This window comes from Pocillopora damicornis, chromosome 4 (genome assembly GCF_964200805.1).
Source record: "Pocillopora damicornis chromosome 4, jaPocDami1.2, whole genome shotgun sequence".
Classification (NCBI taxonomy): Eukaryota; Metazoa; Cnidaria; class Anthozoa; order Scleractinia; family Pocilloporidae; genus Pocillopora; species Pocillopora damicornis.
Genome location: NC_142673.1, coordinates 6,709,050 through 6,724,521, shown reverse-complemented (window position 1 = coordinate 6,724,521; position 15,472 = coordinate 6,709,050). Strand labels below are relative to the sequence as shown.

Below are 15,472 nucleotides of genomic sequence, written 5' to 3'. Positions count from 1 at the left end.
TTTAGCTTCTGAATAAAGCGAAGAGAATAAGTCTCTTTCAGTCGCTAAGTCGTACCGAGTCAATTAATATGAACTGAGCAGTTTTTATTTACTGCGTTAAACTCTTACCAAGATGATGAATATCTATCTCGCATGTTTCAAATGTTACCCTTAAATCAGCCAATGATCCCCTGCAAAGAAGAAACATAGGCATGCTATGCATGCAAGAGTTATTTTTTGGGGGGTGGGTGGATTACTTGAAACATTGTAAGTGATGTCTACATTCTTACAAAAGGAAAGAAGAGTATTAATGCGGAAAAGAACGAAAATGTCGGATTAACTCACACACAGGTAGTCGTGGTAGATTGTGTGTGTTGTGCGAATAACTGAAACCAAAAATAAACTGTATTGGTGCCACGGATACCTGTTAGTAAAAAATGCAGACTGCAGACCGGATAAAAATGTAGACTAGGTACTTAATGTAGACTGCAGACTGCAGAGTGGGTACAAAACGCAGACTGACAATCTAAAGAGTTTTTTCGTCTAGTATGTGAAATAATATGTCATCTTACGACTTACCGAGCGTCACGCAATCGCATTTCCGCGATCAGCTTTCACGATTATTTGCACTATTTTGGAATATTCCTAGCCCATTTCATGATGAAAATCGATCGTTACATAATTTCAAGCCTTCATATAGTCTCCTCACTTTGCGCGCGAGTTAGTTGGTGTGATGTCTGTACAGATTTTACCAACGTAATAAAAGTAGATGTAGATTTAAACGAGATGTCACTATTGAATATTTAACACGCGTAACATTCGAGAAACAATTGACAGCTTTGCACATGGTCCGTGGTATCATCTTTTTTAAGCGGAATGTGTTTATTTTGTTGTCAAAAAATGCGAACCGAGACAAAAACTGTTCCTTCGACTTGATATATTTTCGACGTTAGTGGATCACGTCATATTAACTAACCCTCGTAAATCATTCATTTCACATAACAAAATCAAATAAACATGCTAACGAATTCGTCCTTGGCCACACACAAACGACTCCACAAGACCACTTTCTCTCAGGCATCGAAAACATTCACAAAATCGTCTACAGTTAATTTTAATCAGACACTCATCTAGAGATAGCACCGAGCAAACCAATCCAGAAAAATATAATCGGTACACTCAACAAATCATAAATCTTGCAACACAGCTTGCCGTTAAAGAATTGCTAAAATAAAAAAATTAAGTGTTTTAATAAAAGAAAAGACTCAAAAATGGTATAAGGAGGGTTCGCCCCTTCTGCTTTTAGAAAATGAACATAAAATTCAAAACACTCAATGTGCCTCGTTGATCTTTCATCTCCGTAGAGATCACGAGGAACAATTTTTCCTCGTGTCTGGGCCTCTTAAAAAATGGAATGATATTGCGTTCTTTAAATTGCTCACGTGTATGGAATCGATGAATATACAATAAAAAATATCACGCTAAATAGATAAAAGTAAGTGTATTAACGATTGAATATTTGAATAGAGAAAGATATCCCGCCGAACATTTTGTCCAGCGGTAATACCCCATTCACCATTTCAGTCCCCTCTCGGTCTTACTGAATAACTTAAAGTTCACTGCTCACTTAAAACATATAAGCTGCAATAATTTGCTGCCTATGTACCAACTATAAATATCTTCCGCTCGACCAGACGACGTTCTTTTGGTTTCTCTAAAAGGTATTTAAAATATTCCTTCTTTCGTTCTTTCTCAAGATCTTTTAAGACACAAAGTTGCATACTGATTACAAGTTCTAAAGGCAACTGGAATTACATACCAGCTTCTCATTACGTTTTATTCTAGCCTAGAAAGAGAAGCTCATCAAAGTCCTGTCTAGTTTCTTTCATCATTTCTCGAACCTTTAAGTTGTTTTAAACCTTATATTCATAAGATATTAAAGTGAAAAGTTTGTGTGTTCCATGTAACATCTGTCAAAGCAATGCTTATTTTAGGAGTAACTCCCCTTTACTTTTTGTTCCAAAACTATTTTTAAATAGTTTTGGTAAAATATCAAAATAACTCCGATTGGTGAGGAACAGACAATTCGAGTTCGTGTTTTCTTATTTCAGTTGAATAATTTTTCTAATAAAAGCACCTTGAGGACCTTAAAATACAAAGCTAAAATGTTTACTTCGTAATAACATTTGCAATTCATTGGCATTAGAGAAGTAAAAACCTAAGCCTAGGAATATAGCTTATAAATTAATCTTCCAACAACAAGAGAAAACTTGAAAATGGCGGGAAAAGATGATATTCGTGTGTGCCATATGGCGCTTGCTTTTTCTTCACTTTTAGATCAGCATTTTATACAAGACATGGAGTGATCCTTAATTTAAAATTTTAATTTTTATCTTTTTTGAGTCATGACTTGAGTTGTAATTAGTACTTTCATCCGTTCATATGTTCATTGCGGTTAGATGACGAGGTTGGTTTTACAAGTCATAAAACTGACATCCTCCACTTAAACTGTGTACTTTATGAATGAGGGCTTTCTTTGAAAGGCATGATATAAGGTAATTTTCCATGCAAATATTTTATGTAAAAGACTATTGTCCGATACCTGATACCAATGTTGTCAAACAGAGAATAATGCGTCTTGAATTGGCACGCAGTATCGGCGCGTGAGTTAAAAGATGCTAGTGTGCTTAATTTATTCTATAGAGTTTACGAAATGTCAACCAGAAGCGTAGAAAAATTCTTGGAGGCTGAAAATGCTTTTCAGATCGGTATTCGTAACTGCCTATTTCAGCTGTCTACTGCCAATTTGACCCGCCATCTGTATACTATCGTTCGTAAATTTATTCGACTTTTCTTCTGTCGAGCTTAAGCTTTGCATAAAAACAATTGAGGTTCAAATATCGATGACAGATCAACGAATAATTTTCAAAGCAAATAATCAAAAGAAAAGCATGTCTAAAACTGCCTGCCTAGATCATCAGTCCCTGAAAGCGAGTGGTAAAGTGTTTTGGTGCGTTTCAACCTCTACATCGTATTTTAGATTTTATAATTTTTAAAAAGTTGACAGTACGATGCCCGTGCTAGTAAGTGTGCATGTCATAACTGACACTACGTCTTATTGTGAATATTACCGTTTCTCATGAGTCCCAGAAAAGCATTGATAAAATTCTACCGGCAAACACTTCGTTCGCCTTGGAAACGAATTTTCAGTAAGCCGTGCCACTGCTAGCAGTAAGGAGTCGTAAGAGTCGTAAGTGCTCTGTATCAATTTACGTGATAATGCATTAAAACGCTCTGGCGTCTTTTTGAAGGTTCCGAGTGAAAACAGATAAACTGAACAACTTAAAAGGATTTAGACTTTAGGGATTATTGAAAATTATTTTAAAATATGTATCGTTTACAGCAAAAAATGTGTATGTATTTATGAAGAGTACTGTCACTTAACAATTTGTATTAAAGAGAATTCAATTGATTAATTTGCTTCTTTCTTTCTTTTCTATTCAAGTGTTCGCAGGTGATACAAGGAAAACACAGGAAGTTTTAACGTTATGGACATCAATTTACAACTGATTATAGCAGGAAGTTTATTTTTTGGGGTGAGTTACACCTGATACACCATGGATTTCTGTTTGATGGAATATTTTACACTTCTTGGCTATTACCTTTGTCCAAAAATGGTTGAAAAATGGATAGTAATAGAATGCTTTTCGAACAAAACCAAAGTACTCCCGAAAGCTAACCAGTGCTAAGGGAAAACGATTTAAAAAGAATGACTCAGAAAAAACCGAACACGCAGGAGTACTGAAGCGATTCAATCCGAGAGGGTGGAGTGCGGCGAGAAAAACCCAAATATGATATTACCCTTCCCTATTTGCCATCTCGTGATATCATATTTCCGTATATAATTTCCACTTCAAAAAAGTTGTTTACTCAGCAGAATTTTCCAAGTAAATTAATCGTTGGTCACTTCACACTCTATTTTAAGACTTAAAATATTACCTTTTATGTTTTCAGACTGCTTTCCAATTTAGGAACGGTTCCGGAGAGTCAACCGAGAATATATCAGATCCGCGAGAAAATAGGGAGAAAGGTAATTAATTTTATGCTTGTCAAGTTACTGGTCTCCCAAAACCTTGAAGTTTCAGTACTAGTGTAGCTCCACTTTAAGTATTGAGAGCAAAAGTATATTATTTTTCCAGAATCGTGTTTATCAAGGTGATCTTTGTTATTTTGCAGACTTTGATGTTCTTATGCACTGGAAACTAAATGGTGAAGAGCTGAACATAAGGTCGGTGAAATATAAGCCATATTTTATTACCCCAAAAAAACAAAGCCTTGAGCATCAAGCATTGATTATATTTTCCTCTTGGTTTCTCTTGGGGAAATGCAAGAATTGGAGAATAAATGTAGATGTAATATTCATATTTACCATTATGTATCTTATAGCTACAGCGCTGTGAACTTAGAAAAAGACAGCAGGTGTAATGGAAGCAAGGCGCTGATATTTGGGCAGGAAGGAGAAATTAGCGCGTCTTACGCTGAAATTCGGACCAAAACAGATATCAGCGAAAGAGAGTCCTATACAATAATGTGCTGGATCAAATTGAAAAGGTACAACACAAAAACTGACTCCTATCAAGTCATTTTGGCAGATTTGACGACGCAAAAGTATATGTTTGCAATCATTCATGGCGGTAAGCTGTCCTTGAACAGCAGAGTCTTTGGAAAAAGTACCTTGAGATTAAAAGAAGCACATGAGCGGGTTCGTCTACATAAATGGGTCCATACAGCTGCGACTTGGGACGGTTATGAAATAAAATTGTTTGTAGATGGTAAAGAAATGGATGGGAACACGTTAGATTCTTCGTTGAAAAATGAAGGATCCTTTGAGAGTGAAACAGCTTACATAGGAGGATACCCGGGGCTCCACCAGTTCAGCGGATCAATAATGGATCTATTTGTCATTGGAACGGCACTCTCGCGGGCTAATATCATGAGCGTCTTTAAAGGTGAATTCATAAATAAGAAATTAGAAAAAAGATGAATTTGAATTTGACGGAGGCACTTCAACGGGGTATCAAACCCAAACAACTTTCTTCCAGGTAGAATTTAGGGTTTTGAGTTTTGGTTGTTGTGGGGGAAGGGGCGGGAGTGAATTCGGGTATTAAATTCACCACAGTGCTGGGAGGTAGCTCTCGCATCTGTGCCATCCCTGCTTCTACAAGAACGTGATGGGCAAACGAAAGATCCAGTATTGGGAAACTGACTAGCTTGTGTTTTCCAACTGGGCAAACATTTCAATGAGTTCCTTTGATGCATAGGTTGTGCAGGGATTGCACACGAACACTCGCTTACTGCTGTATCCCGGTTTTATTTTCCTGACCTCGAATCACAAACGAATTGAGTCTGTAGTCAATTTTCATTCTTGTTATTACCGCGGTTCAATTTCTGATTTCCACTCGTTAGAAAATCAAATCTTAAAAACACTAAACAAAAAGAAACCTTGAGGGCGTGCCCCTTTTGAAATTAAATTTCCTCGTTTAACAAGAAAGGGTTCAGGTTGTAAGATCAAATGGAACAAATGTTCAAATTCGGTTTTACTGATTGGCTTCACCCTTTTGATACACTCGCCCACAAGTCTCATAATATTGAATGAAAGAAATCCAGCACTGAATATTCCCTCCTTAAGGTGTTCCACTGATGACGCAGAAAACCGTCAGTGTCCCGGGGAAACATGTCATGGTCAAGTGGAAGAGAATCTTTGAAGGACAGTGTCCTTCTGACAACTTCTTTGTATATTACAAAGAAGTAAACTCCACTCAATGGAAGTTCCGAAACGTGTCCAAGGGAGCTAATCAATATGATCTTGAGCTGGAGTGTTTCAAAAAGTATGATGTAGCGGTTACTGCCGAGAGGTCACAAAATAGTGAAAATATAGAGGCTCCAAGAGATGCCAGCAATCATTGGAAGGTACTAACTGGACAAGGTAAGAAAACAAAATCCATCGTTCTCATTGGTCAAAAAAAGCGCTAATACCACGAGAGAAAAGTTTAAGGATACGGTAGACCTTCGAGGGTCAATTTTATTTCATTTTATTCTTTTTCTATAGTAAACAAAGCCTTATCATTTTAAACATAGTTTCCAAGAAAAATGTAGGTAAAATGTTGAAACACGCGCGAGTCATTTACAAAATCGTATTTTTGGACTGAGGTTCGCAGCCCGCCAAAGTGTGTATAGCCAGTTATAACATGTTAAAATAAATGACTCCCGAAGGGTTTCTCGCGGCAAGGTCTACCTAACTTTAACGTATTATAATAATGGTGCAGTCAACGAAGTTACTCTTTCCTTTTCCAGATTTTCCAGAAATTTTGAATCACGACCCGGAGGTAAAGGGAAACTTAGTAACGGTTTCATGGTCACGCCTTGTAGACTGCGATGTGAAAAACCATATTCTCAGGTATAAGTATAAAAACGTAGAAGAATGGACAGAAAAAACTGAACAAGTTCCTGCGACGGAATTTAAACATACACTTAAACTGAAATGCCATAAAGTCTACCTAATTGCAGTCACCGCCAGGACGGCATTTGGCGAGACGCCTCTACCTAGCAGTTGGTGGAAGGTCAAAACCGGACAAGGTAATTATAACTGGTCCTATAAGGTGTTAATAGTGTACCGTTAAAGAGTCTTAAAGTTCAAAGACTGTTGCCGGTCTATTCTGAGCTCGTGTTCTAGTGGGATCAACTGTTTTTGGTGGGTTGAGTTGGCTGAGCATTTTCGAATCCTACTGGCTAAAGGCCAAAATTTGATTGATCACTTTTCTGAGCCGACCTAAAACCATTATGAAGCAGTATATGATTTGAGCTCTGGAATACCATTAAATATTAAATCGTGCATCTGATCATACAGACAAGAGGGACTGTTGTCGGTAGTACTGAATGTTTCGACAAATTGCTAAACTGCTACAGGTTGAAACGGTTTACAGTAAAGTCGCCCGAGAGTCATCTCGCACGAAGTCATGTCGCCCGAAACCTGAGTCGTGTTGCCCGAAATTTTAGTTATGTCGCCCGAAAAAAAAAGGTCAAGTCGCCCGAAGAAACAAATACTAAAAAGATCAGAATTTCAGACTGTTAATAGGCAATAACGTTGAGTAATTTTTATCACTAAAGCGCTCTTTGTTACCGACAACACCATGAAGATTCTTAAAGCGCTGTTCGTTCCTAACAACAAAGGGAAACGTTGTTCGTTTCCAACAACAAAATGCAGCGTTGTTCGTTTGGTATGTAATCGTTTCTTACTCACGGACGTTTCGTAAGCTTGAGAAACTTTTTCTTGGTTTCTAACAATACCATGAAGACTTTGACTACACAGAAATCGATCATATGTTCGGAATTGAAATATGTTTGAGTAACGATTCTAAAAGCGTGGTTCGTTTCTAACAACAAAGGGAAGCGTTCTCCGTTTCATACAAAAAAATGAAGCGTTGTTTATTTGGTACGTACTCGTTTCTTAGTCACAGACGTTTCGTGAGCATGAGAAACTTTTTCTTGGTTTCTAACAAAGCCATGAAGATTTTGACTACACAGAAATCGATCATATGGTCAGAAAGGCCATATGATCGACCGTAATCATCGCACTATAGGCCTTGTTGACGTGGTCTAACTTCGTCATCACACTCAATGCAGGGATAAATGCTCATTTTGATTAGTTTGTATTCGTATTGTGGCTAGCATTACCCTTTTCATATATACTTTGATCGGATCAAAATATACATGCGACCGCCAGAGGAAACAGAGCACAACCACATAATTTTTGCCTGTTCTGATGCTAAGGGAAATGATGCTATCAGACTACTACTGTGAAAAAAGTCACAAGCATAAACAGTAGACTGTTATATACTGTTACATACCAAACGAACAACGCTTCATTTTGTTGTTGGAAACGAACAACGTTTCCCTTTGTTGTTAGGAACGAACAGCGCTTTAAGAATCCTCATGGTGTTGTCGGAAACAAAGAGCGCTTTAGTGATAAAAAATTTCTTAACGTCATTGCCTATTTACAGTCTGAAATTCTGATCTTTTTAATATTTGTTTCTTTGGGCGACTTGACTTTTTTTCGGGCGACATAACTAAAATTTCGGGCAACATGACTCAGGTTTCGGGCAACATGACTCAGGTTTCGGGCGACATGACTTCGGGCGTGATGACTCTCGGGCGACTTGTACGGTTACTGTTGAAACAGTTGAAAAAGTATAAGTGGCGAGCTTTAATGGTTGGAGAATAAAAAAATAAATAGCGATAAATAACAATAAAACGATAACCTACTCAAGACGGGCGATAATCTGAACAAATGAAACAGGAGATAAACAGACAGAAGCACAGACGAATGAGCGACGGGCGGGCAAATCATTCGCAGTGTCTGTTTCATGCAATATTGATTTTCAATAACACTTTTTTTCTTAGACTTTCCAAAAATGAAAAAACCAGAGGTTAGGAAGAGCAATGTGACGGTCAGATGGGAAAATCCCTTCGTTGGCGAATGCAATGTTTCAAGGTTCACCGTGTACTACAGAGAAACAATGGAGCGTCGGTCTGTAAACTGGACAAATGTTATAGTTTCAAGAGACGACTTCCAAACGACTCTTCAGTTGAATTGCACAACGGTTTACGAAATTGCAGTCACGGCATGGAGCTCACATGGAGAAACGCTGCGGAACGGAAACATAAAGAATACGCAGACTTTTGGAGGTACTCTGATCCCAGACCGTTTTAGATCAACTTGTTTTTCTTTCTTCGGCCCATTGAAAGCGAATGAACGTCCTTCCGTTGCCATTATAAAGTCCTTAATATCAACAGCAGTATGCAGTATGCAGAGATTCATCCATGATCAGCTTGAACTCACAGGGGTTTACGAAACGGGATAAGTTTAACATGCGTGCGAACGCAGGAATGTCATCGATCGCAATAAATTTTTTCTCAACTAATTGTTTTTTTTTTATTAATCGTATCCTACTCGCTCCAAACATTTCAATGTTTATGCTGCTCTGGGCGCTACACTTCACTGCAAGTATAAGTGTGGCAAGAGAAATTGACACATCTTAAGCCTGGAGTGGGAGTTTCCTTCTATGCCCCTTATTTTCTCCTGATACGCACCTCATTTCTAATCTCACTGGAATCAGATTTAGCAATTCAAGCTCTTAGCCGGAAAACATTATTCTGTGATGGTGTGATGTGTTACCTCCTCTTACAGATTCACCATCGCCTATTGAACACAGTTCAATCACAATTTCAGAAGACTGTAAAGTGAACATTTCTTGGAATCCCCCGAAGGACAATGGCTGCCCTTTAAAGAAGTACACAATTTACTACAGAGAGATTCCAGACTCATATAGCACGTGGCACGAAATAAGTATATATGACGTCAGACGAACTCACAAAATTTTTCCGCTCAAGTGTGGTCAGCAATACCAGCTAGCACTGACTGCGTCTAATTCTGCAGGAGAAAGCAAAATGTCACCTCCTTATAACATAACAACTACAGGTATTTCAAAGCGGTTTTTACGCATTTAATGTTTTTTCTATTTTACTTGAGAACCGTTTGAAATCGTTGACAAAGTTGATGAAAAAAAGATCTTGTTCCTTTCTTTTTACTTTTTTCCGAGCCTTGATGACGAACCAACACAGTTTTGTACATTCCATGTTTTTCCCTCTCCTATCTTGAGAACGTGTCGGAGACTTTGTCAAAATCAATGCAAGGAAATTGTCTTGTTCCTTTTTTTTACTTTTATCCGACCGCCTATTATGACAAGGAAGGTTATTTTTCGCTGCAAGAGAATTAATATGAAATATCAATTAGCCCTATTAGGCCAAACACCAATCACAAACGAAGGAAGTGGTAGTGGTACCAACGACTCCAACGTAGTCATTGCTGGTATAGTTAGTAGCTGTGTTGTAATTATCCTGCTTGTGTCCTTAACGATCCTAATCGCAAGATGGAGGAAAAAGAAAGCAAATTCTACCAGTGGAAGGTGAGGATTTTTTAACAACATTTTATTATGCGATAACAAGATCAAATAAGACTGACAATTTCTATGGAATTCTATTTGCCACAAACTTCCCAAAGAGTTATAAATGTTTTTCAGTCGAGCCCTTGACGATACTAATGAATTTAAGTCACTCTTACAACATATTCAACATATATTTCTTAGATCAGCAAAGTGGGAAATTGTCCACCTTCTCCACCAGGAGACCCCACCTCAGCGAGTGACATTTATGGAAGAGCTTGGTCGTGGTGCATACGGAAAAGTCCACAAAGGTGTAATGATGAAAATTGCAAGCGTCGAGGTTTTTTTCAAACCCAAAGAAGAGTGACTGGATATCAGTGAAGGCATAGTTGTTGCTATTAAAACACCTCTAGGTAATTATTGCAGTCATAATTTGTTCCATTTGGAGCTGAACAATTCTGTCCGTTATCCTCGCGGGTTCAATTTAAGCAAATATCGTGATCTGCATATGATTGCTTCCGACAAGTCACCCCGTTTTCGAAAAGGATGCAGGTATCCAAACGATGGCTTCACTTGTTTTTAGGCGTTTGTGAAATCAAATCAAATTTACGTATTTAACTCATCTCAACTAGCTATAGAGTGCCCTGATTGGATAAAGCAATGCATTAAAAAGAAAGAATTAATATGTCAAAGCATTTATAGTGAGTGAGTAAAGACCATTAGAACAGAATGTAGTTACACTTCGAGTTTAAAAAATTTTCTATCAAACAGAAAGCATTCCTCAAATTGGAAAAGCCATGATTATCAATTATAAGTATAGTTTTCAAGCATGATAATTTTAAGGGATTTTTTATAGAAATTAAAAGAAGATTTAGGATTTTTTTCTCAGCAGGAGATTTCAAAGGCAAGAACTATTAATTTCTACTTGGCGGTAGGGATGAAATAAGGAGCTAAAACGGATCAGTTACAGAAACAGTCTTGATAACAATTGTTTTCTTCATCCAATCTGTAGAAACGCGGAAAGAGGAAGGCAAAAGACAACTTCTACAGGAGATCGGACTCATGAAGGAAATTGGTTTTCACAAGAATTTGTTACCTATGCTGGGCTTTTGGGTCAAGTCAGAGCCCATTTATTTAATAGTGGAATATCTTCCACATGGGGATCTTCTTCGGTGGCTGAGAAGCCAAAGAAGTCAGGTGAGGCAAGGTGTACCGTGGCAACCCGATTTGCTCGAGATATCTTCCAGCTGTTGTTGGTATGAGATAGGGAAGGAATCTGGGTATGCAAACCTGTCTTCATAACGTCAAAACGGTTTGACTAAAGCCCCCTGGGCGGGGAGGGTTTAATCGTTTGTCTAGTTTGCCTTTCCCCTTCCTATCTTTGCGTGGAGGGTCAGACCTTCTTCATACCTTTAAACTCTACATTTATGCAATGATAAAACTTTCAATGAAGTTTGGTGAGAGTTCTGCGACTGCGATTTGAATAGTAAAGTAACCTCATCGATATAAGTCAATTCTTCCGCTAGGTGCAACAAACTCATCAACAAACTCGTACAACGTACGCAGAATTAGACCAGAAATCTAGCGTCAATCTCAAAAATATTAAGACAATTTATATTTTCTCATTCAGATTAGAGCTAGAAATGAGGCCACCTCGGATGTCTTCAAAGAATTACCTACAAGTTCGAAAACAGCTGAAAATGGACAAGGAATGGACGACTGTGAACTTCTAATAGGCCACCCAGATTTAGTAAGAGGCGAGCACGATGTATTCAGTTTGGAAGAACGAGAGCCATTGACGATAGAGACAAAACATGGATATGAAACCACAAGAGGATTCATAGACAAACAAGCCATTCCGGTCCAAGAAAACACCATCAAAACAAATACCTGCGAACAGGGCACGGACGAGGAAAGAGAAGAACTGATTAGAAAGGAAATTGTGACAAAGGGTGATATTGGCGGTCCGTCGTGGAATCTCATGAACAACGCTGTTCCACAACCAAGGCATACCTCAGGTCGTTCCGCCTCTGTTGTTAACTTGATAGAAACCACGACTACCTCGAAATGTTAGGACGAAAATGAGGAACTATCAGTAAAGGACCTTCTTTGCTTTGCGTGGCAGGTTGCGGAAGGAATGGTGAGCATCCACAGGGTCTTAGAGGTTAAGAATACCTAGGCACTTCCGAGATGTCCCAGGTTTCAGTCCCTTTCAAAATGAGGGAAATTGCAAAGCCTTTGGTGTGAAAATGATATTAAAGAGTTTAAGAAAACCACGACGGCAACGGGAACGCCACAAAAAACACAGAGTTTAATGAACAGAACAAAGGCTGGGCACGAGCGTTTTAAGACTTTGTAAATTTCTTTGCGTCCTCTGCAAAACAACAACGTGAAATGACCAAACTTTGCGTTGTCTGGAGAAGGTGAACGATAGCTAATTTTTAAAATTTCTATTCCTCATTTAAGGCTGGGTTCCATATTCAGTTTCGAGAGAGTTTTGCTGGTGAGAAACAAACTAAATGGCATTAGAGTATCGCGAGATTCGTATGATTCATAGGTAAAATATAAGTTCATTTTTTAACCGACATTGTCCATGGCATCGCCGTCGTCGTTTCTTAAACTCCCTACTTATATCCTCATGCAAATATAAACTCGTTTCACGAAAACGGATTGGTAATTGGCCTCATTTTAAAATTGAGGGGTTCTGGATCTTGAAAATCGCCTATTCGAGAAGGCTAATTCTGTAGCCTTCTCAATTGGCAGTCAATGCCATACGAATTTCTGAACACACCAAGAATAGCATGTAGTAACTGAGATAAGCGTCACTTTCTGCATGCTGTTTTAGAAGAAACAGGTATACGATTGTATAGATGCGACATCATTTCTTATGATGAGGTATTGTTTTCATTTACAATGGCTCATTTAGTATATAAAAAACAGCCACGTAGACAACAAAGTACTGTAAAGATGGCCTAACGCTGTTTCCTTGCTTCTAACAGCAATCACAAATCTCTAAAGGCAACATAACACAGATTGAGTGCCCTGTTACTATCTCAAGCACATCGCGTGCTGCACAAATGAAGGAATATTAATTCAGATTTATCTCTAATATCATAATGTAAGAAAGTAGTGTCTCGAAAGATTCCAGATAATTTTTTTTTTAACTCAGTCCAGAAGACGGATTCTAAATATCACCCCGCGCATCACACCTTAACGCTTGTTTTCTGAGACAGAATGTTTTTTCTTTGTCATAGAATTACTTGGCCAGCAGAGGATTCGTTCATCGTGATCTGGCTGCCCGCAACATTCTTCTTGGGAAGGGCAGAGTAGTAAAGATTGCCGACTTTGGCCTACTACGTCACACCGAAAATGATATATATGAAATGAACAATACGAAGAAAGTACCTGTTAAATGGATGGCACCTGAGGTCATTTCAACCAATAAATTCACTTCCAAAAGCGATGTGTAAGTTCAAAATATTTTCATACAGTGTTCATTTCCCAACCAGTAAATTGCTAATTGTTATCTATCTGTCTTTATTCGGTGCAACCTTCGATGTTTCGTTCAGAAAATTTTTCAATTTTTTCAGATGGTCATATGGAGTTTTTGTGTGGGAATTAGCAACAATGGGTAAGACAAAGCAAATGAATTTTGTTGGTGTTGTATTTGTTGTCGTTGTCGACTCCTCTTTGGCTTTTATCTAAAGTTGCTATTCAAGATTAAGGTTCTTAACCATTTATGCTTTATAAAATCACTCGAAAAAAAATACAAAACTTTCTGTGTTTTTATGTAATAATCGAGTGTCTCCAAGTCAAAACATTTCCTTTTTACCCCGTTATAGGAGACACTCCGTATCCTGGGGTTGACAACAAAGATTTGTTTGTTCTTCTCAAAATGGGACACCGTTTGGAGAAACCAAACATTTGTTCTGAAGAACTGTAAGTCGGCTTATTAAATCTTCGCAGACTGATAAGTGTTTTTCAATTTAAACAAACTATCGTGGTTTCAAATTCTCTAACAATATTTAAGAGTTACAGGTTAGGAGGAGGTAGGTTGTGGGAACATTTCTGATGTAACTAAAAGCTTAAAACGAGAATGACATAAATATAGTTTACGAAAAGGCATAGAGAGTAAAAACATTCCACAATTAAGAGACACACCGCATCACTTTGATTTCGCCATATCTGGTGGGAAAGACAATAATCCTTGGAGAAGCAGACGGTTATCGTCAGATCCAAAAGCCTCATGTGCGGACCTTTTAGCAGAAATTATGGCTTGTTTTCTCCATATAACTCAAACAAAGCGGTGTTTTGAAACCCCTCCGGAAGGATAAGCGTTACATTATCTTAGGCAGAACGTCTCTTTGTTAACTATGGTCAGACTACTTCGACAAATGCGGTTCCAAGAAGCAATCAATATACCACTACATTACAATGAAACAGATTTGCTGAATAAAATAATATTCACTCAAGACCAATACAATTAATAGTGTACATCTCAGTATCAATATATACCTTCCTAAAGGGAAATCACGTTTTCGAATCACAAACACTCTCTTTTTTTACCCTATTTAGATATTCTTTCATGTCAGACTGTTGGAGAGACAATCCAGACGATCGACCGACATTTGAACAATTGATATCCACGCTTGAAGAAATGATGACAAGAGACACGCCTTACTTTGATCCAAACAAAATAACAACGATAGACAGTTAAGACTGCATATGGCTACTGGTATAGCACAATTTTGTGTAGCATTGAAAAGATGCAGGGGTTATATGATGATGAGGTAGCGTTGCAGAAGATTTGTCTCGCATGCAAAACAGAAAACCTGCCACACCCCACATACCTATGAGAGCCCTGCTCCACAAGAAAAAGACGATTCAAGAATATAGTGAATAATTGACACTCAACTACTAATGAAATTATAACAAGTTATCATATTAATAATAAAATAATAATTATAATATTGATGATGATGATAACAAAAGTAATCGTAATAATAACTTATAAGGGCTAGGAGCTAGCTCAAGAACCTCACTGTTCCTCTGTCGGTCTATCCCTTGGCTCTAATAATGATGAAATTAGCCTTCTTTTTATAATGATTTGCCTGTTGATTACAAATCATTTTCTCATTTCTTTGCAATTCCATTTTTGCGAGACTTTTGTTTCATACAACAAGGCACTACGCGTTGTAGAATATTCCGCCATTCCACTACTTCATCATTCCATTGAATGGCATCACCCTTATGAACTCAACGTATCGTATTTCGGACTTTGCTGGCTTTTCAAATTTAGGTGCTCTTTTGAGTATTTGTCGCCGATTGAAATTATAGAATGATCTCTTTTCAAATAAATACAATTTTCTTATTCAAAGTTTCCACGATGTGCAGATCAAACCTATTTAGATATTTCTGCAAGATGAAATAAAGTAAATCACAGAAGTAAGATGAAGGCTTCAAACCTGAGGCAAGCTGTAAGCAATGATGTT

At 37.9% G+C, this 15,472-nt stretch overlaps 1 pseudogene across 1 annotated transcript; it reads left to right on the top strand.

Moving 5' to 3' along the window:
• The first annotated feature begins 1,578 nt into the window (after window positions 1-1,578).
• LOC113673558 (uncharacterized) lies at window positions 1,579-15,078 on the top strand (annotated as a pseudogene). Its single transcript, XR_016185514.1, has 17 exons — window positions 1,579-1,700; window positions 3,494-3,575; window positions 3,994-4,069; window positions 4,216-4,267; window positions 4,426-4,988; window positions 5,669-5,965; window positions 6,334-6,615; window positions 8,440-8,724; window positions 9,227-9,517; window positions 9,833-10,004; window positions 10,185-10,393; window positions 10,993-11,177; window positions 11,611-12,120; window positions 13,235-13,446; window positions 13,571-13,611; window positions 13,823-13,919; window positions 14,556-15,078. The product of XR_016185514.1 is annotated as an uncharacterized LOC113673558 (transcript).
• Window positions 15,079-15,472: the final 394 nt, after the last annotated feature.